Source organism: Triticum urartu, chromosome 2A (genome assembly GCF_056163025.1).
Source record: "Triticum urartu cultivar PI428250 chromosome 2A, HENAU_Tu73, whole genome shotgun sequence".
NCBI classification, from domain to species: domain Eukaryota; kingdom Viridiplantae; phylum Streptophyta; class Magnoliopsida; order Poales; family Poaceae; genus Triticum; species Triticum urartu.
Window position 1 is genome coordinate 505,819,109 of NC_141874.1, and position 5,293 is coordinate 505,824,401.

Here is a 5,293-nt window from a genome sequence, read left to right on the forward strand (position 1 = left end):
TTGTAAAAAGTTGTCAGCGGATTGGGCTCATGTATTATTATATTCTCTCTACGGTTGTGTGTGGTGTGTGTTACAGGTCCGGACACGATCAATTCATCCAAAGACTATTTTGGAGTTCGGAAGGAGGAACCTGCCTTGCAATGCCGAAGACAGCACTACGCGCTGGATACCTTGTCATTGAAGCCAGGTTCAGGGGCTACTGAGGGAGTCCTGGACTAAGGGGTCCTCGGGCGTCCGGCATGTTAGCCATGGGCCGGACTGATGGGCTATGAAGATACGAAGACCGAAGACTGCACCCATGTCCGGATGGGACTCTCCTTGGCGTGGAAGGCAAGCTTGGTGACCGGATATGTAGATTCCCTTCTTTGTAACCGACCTCGTGTAACCCTAGATCCTCCCGGTATCTATATAAACCGGAGGACTTAGTTCGGATAGGAGACTCATCGTCATAGCCATACAAGCTAGACCTCTAGGGTTTAGTCATTACGATCTCGAGGTAGATCAACTCTTGTGACACTCATATTCATCAATATCAATCAAGCAGGACGTGGGGTATTACCTCCATAGAGAGGGCCTGAACCTGGGTAAACATCGTGTCCCTTGTCTCCTATTACCATGGACCTTAGACGCACAGTTCGGGACCCCCTACCCGAGATTTGCCGGTTTTGACACCGACACCGGACCCTCCCCCGAGAAGGACGCCCAACCCCCTCTGCCTCTGACCACGGCCCCGGCTGTCCCCAACACCGAGGTGCGCCCCCCCCCCCCTCTTCCCTCCCTCTTGTCTCTCTCTCTGTGTGTTTAGGTTTAGGTTTAGGTTTAGGTTTACTTTCTGTTTGTTTAGGTTTAGCCGACAAGAGGATGAAGAAGAAGATGAAAAATTGACATTTAGTTTAGGTTTACTTTCTGTTTCATGTAGCCGGCAGGAGATTGTGTGAAATTGCCATGTTGTATGTAAACACGGCCACACCTGGAATAAACACGAGGATAACACACTTGATTTAGAACAGTTCGTGTAGAAAACTGCCATGGACCACAATGTCAAATCTGCTTTGTTCCTAAATTTTTTGCCATGTCACCTAGTAAATTTCCGTGTAGTGCAATGTGAGTAGTTCCGCGGGGGTTTATGGCTGATTTACAAATTGAACCTTATAGGCATGATGACGATATATATTCTCTTTCATTTGATGATCAAGAATATATTGAATAACATGCTACTAATAAATCTTATGCTCAGCTCTAGTATGTCAACCTAGAGCCACCTAAAATATGCTCTGTTTTTTAGATTACTATGCTCTGCTTTTTAACATTTTCAGTTTTCCTTCATGTCTAAAAAATCCCTAGTTTTGAAGGGTACCAATTGCCATTGCCAACTAACCTATGAAATTAATTAAGTGTTGTTGATGTTGTTGAGCACAAGTGCATTGCTTTTTTTTCTTAGTTTTCTTTCATGTCTAAAAACTTGGCTCTGTTCCAACTATTGCCAACTAACCTACCAAATTAATTAATTGTAGTTGATTATCTTCTGCTCAAAACTTATGCTGATGTAATGTTATATGATAATGTTGTAATGGTAGTAATTGGTCTCTTCTGCTGCTTATCTAAGATGGGGGGTGCCACCACAGGCTACGCTCACCGGAGTACGACTTGGAAGGTTTCGAGTTCTTCACGATCATACTTGAGAATTCCTCCAAGAGGCGGGTATATAAAAGGAGAGATCTCCCCTTCACCCATCTATTTATCATAACTCTTCTGTTTGCTACATCACTCCTTGACCCACGTTGAAGAGGCTGCCTGACACTTTTATGGAGATGCTGGACAGCTGTCGGTGTCAAAACCGGCGGATCTCGGGTAGGGGATCCCGAACTGTGCGTCTAGGCCGGATGGTAATAGGAGGCAGGGAACACTTTGTTTTACCCAGGTTCGGGCCCTCTCGATGGAGGTAATACCCTACTCCTGCTTGATTAATATTGATGATATGGGTAGTACAAGAGTAGATCTACCACGAGATCAAGGAGGCTAAACCCTAGAGGCTAGCCTATGGTATGATTGTTGTGTATGGAGTTGATTGCCTACGGACTACAACCCTCCGATTTATATGGACACCGGATAGGGTTAGGGTTACATAAAGTCGGTTACAATGGTAGGAGATCTTGAATATCCGCATCGCCAAGCTTGCCTTCCACGCCAAGGAAAGTCCCATCCGAACACGGGACGAAGTCTTCAATCTTGTATCTTCATAGTCCAGGAGTCCGGCTGAAGGTATAGTCTGGCTACCCGAACACCCCCTAATCCAGGACTCCCTCAGTAGCCCCTGAACCAGGCTTCAATGACGACGAGTCCGGCGCGCAAATTGTCTTCGGCATTGCAAAGCGGGTTCCTCCTCCAAGTTCTTCATAGAAGATTGTAAACACCAAGAGTAGTGTCCGGTTCTGCAAAAGAAGCTTCCACATATTGCCATAGAGAGAATAATATAAACACAAATCAAATCCGCTGACGTATTCCGCAGTGCGCCATCACACTACGGCCAAGTCCTTTACTCGAATCATTTTTACTTTTCCACCTCAGCATGTTTTGCGAGGCGGTTTCCTTGGCACGTCTTGTCGAAGCAGAGATCGTGTACCCCCCCCCCCTTTACGGGATTCTCATCAATACGGACATGGGTTACTCAACCGCGCCATTCATCATGGCGCTTGGGAGGCATGCGAGTTTTACCAGGCTGGCGGGGACGCACAACCGCATCCGCCCATATAAGGGGATAAGGATCCACCTTTTTACCTACGCCTTCTTCCTCCTTTGCCTATCCATCTCCTGCGCACTCGAGCTCCAGCGCCCAAGCCCGCACTTCCCACCTCAACCTTCTCCAGCAATGTCCAGAGCGGGAGGCAAGTGGATGGTCTCCTCCGTCAAGGAGGGCCATGTCAAAAGGCTAAGGAAGGCCGGATACTTGTCCAAAGACATCGCGCACCGGCTTCCCGAGGAGGGGCAGCTTCTACCCACCCCAAGGCCCCATGAGAGGGTAGTATTCCTTCCCCACTTCCTCCGCGGACTGGGTTTTCCACTCCACCCATTTGTCCGGGGGCTCATGTTTTACTACGGCCTGGATTTCCACGATCTGGCCCCGAACTTCGTCCTCAACATCTCGGCGTTTATCGTCGTGTGCGAGGCTTTCCTCCGCATCCGCCCCCATTTCGGCCTCTGGCTCAAGACCTTCAACGTCAAGCCCAAGGTGGTGCGCGGCAGCCAGGCGGAGTGCGGAGGCGCCATGGCGGGCAAGATGGCCAACGTCCTATGGCTCGAGGGCTCCTTCATGGAGACCCTGAAGGGGTGGCAATCGTGGTGGTTTTACATCACCGAGCCAAGCGATCCGCAATGGATCGCAGCCCCCGAGTTCCGATCCGGACCCCCCACGCGGCTTATGTCCTCGAAAGAGACGGGCCTGTCATGGGGCGACGAAAAAGAGCTGACCGGACTGCAGACATGCATCCAGTCCCTGGTGAGCAAGCCGATCAAGCTCGTCAATGTAGTCCAAGTTATGCTCGTCCACCGGATCCTCCCATGTCAACAACGGGACTTTAATCTGTGGGAGTTCGACCCGGCGCAGCACCGAACCCTTAACATGCTTTTCGACACAACGTATGAAGACGTCTGGAGGGTGCTAACCAAAGGCACCGAGGCTCCCACATCCGCTTCCGAGGACTACGGATACAGCTCGCAGCGTCACGCTAGCGAGGTAAGCTATTTTCACCTTTTACAGGATGTTAAGTTTTTTCATAGTTTGACTCTATGCGGGATCTAAACTCCCTTACCTTTGACAGGCTTGGCGGGCGAAGTCCGGATCGATTAACTGTCCGGCTCCGCTGCCCGAAGACCCAGCCCCAGCTCTACTGGTGAAGCTGCTGGCTCCGGCACCTTATGTGGTGCCGGAAAAGAAGGCCAAGAAGAAGAAGACCACGGGGACTCGAAAGAGTGCCCGTAACGTGGTGGTGTCGGACTCGTCGTCCGACGAGTCCGAGACGCCCTCTTCCCGTGAAAACGAGGAGGAGGAAGAAGAAAACCCTCCCCCCCAGCGGAGAGAGGGGAGAAGAGGAAGGCCGCCCCAACGGGGGAGGCCGAGGGGTCCAGGAAAAGGAAGACCCCTCCGCTGGACTACGCCCCCAACGCCGAAGATGGCAAAGAGGAGTGGCCAAACAGGGCCAAGCGTCCGGCGAAATCGTAAGTTCGGATATCAGAATAACTCATGATGTTCCTTTGTTGCACAGCTTTCCCTAATGTCGAATATAATTATGCAGTCCACCCCGGGCCGAATTCAACGAGTCGTCGAGCGGCTCCCTGGATTCATCGGACGTGAACTCAGTTCCGCTCGCTGTCTCCCCCCGCACTGCGGACGACGCCGAAGTGGCGTCGTGGCAAGCTCCGGGGCAGGAGGAGGTGGTCCTGGAGGAGCCGCAAGGCAACCTCCCGGACTCCAGGAGTAAAGGGGACAAGACCCCCCAGGGCTCCAAGTCTGGCTTTGTGCCGGACACCACGCCGGAATCTTCAACAGTTCCGGACCGCGGTAGGCGAACTCCTTCCAAGAGGAGCAAGCCTTCTGAGCCGGCGGCCTCCGTCCAACCAGAGGTGCCGGACAATCTGCTTGAGGTGCTTGACGGCGCCTCCATCGACGAGGAGCACCGTACTATTATGAGTACGGTGATCCAGAAGGTTCAGTCCGCCAAGAGCGGACTGACAGAAGCTTGCGCTAACCTTCTAACAGGCTTCGAGGTAAGTAAAAATATATATAAATGGTACCGCATAGACAGTAGCCCCTGATGCTCTGTTTGGCGTTCGGAAAGAAAAGCCGAATAGAGGATCTAGTAAATTTCGCAGGAGTCTAACAATAAAGACTCAATATGCGTGTGCAGGCTTCGCTGCTATCCACCGTCGCACTAACTACGGAGGTGGGTGTCCTGAAACAGGACCTCAAGCGGACCGAGCAAGAGCTCGGCCTTGCCAAGCGGCAGCTCGAGGAGAAAGAAGGTAAGAAATACCTTACAGAAAAAGTGCCTATAGAGAGGCTTGATTGCAAAAAATAACAGGATTGCACTGCTTATTATAGGGGCCACGACTGAGGTGGCGACCCTCAAGCAGGCGCTGTCCGAGGCCGAAAAGAAAACGGCCGCGGAGCGCACCGAGCGAGAGAAACTTGGGGCTCAGGTCGGGGAGGTGCAGCAAGAGCTTCAGGTTCTCATGAAAAAACATGAGAGTTTGGAGCTTGAGTCAAAGATCCAAGCATCTGAGCTCGCGGCGGCCC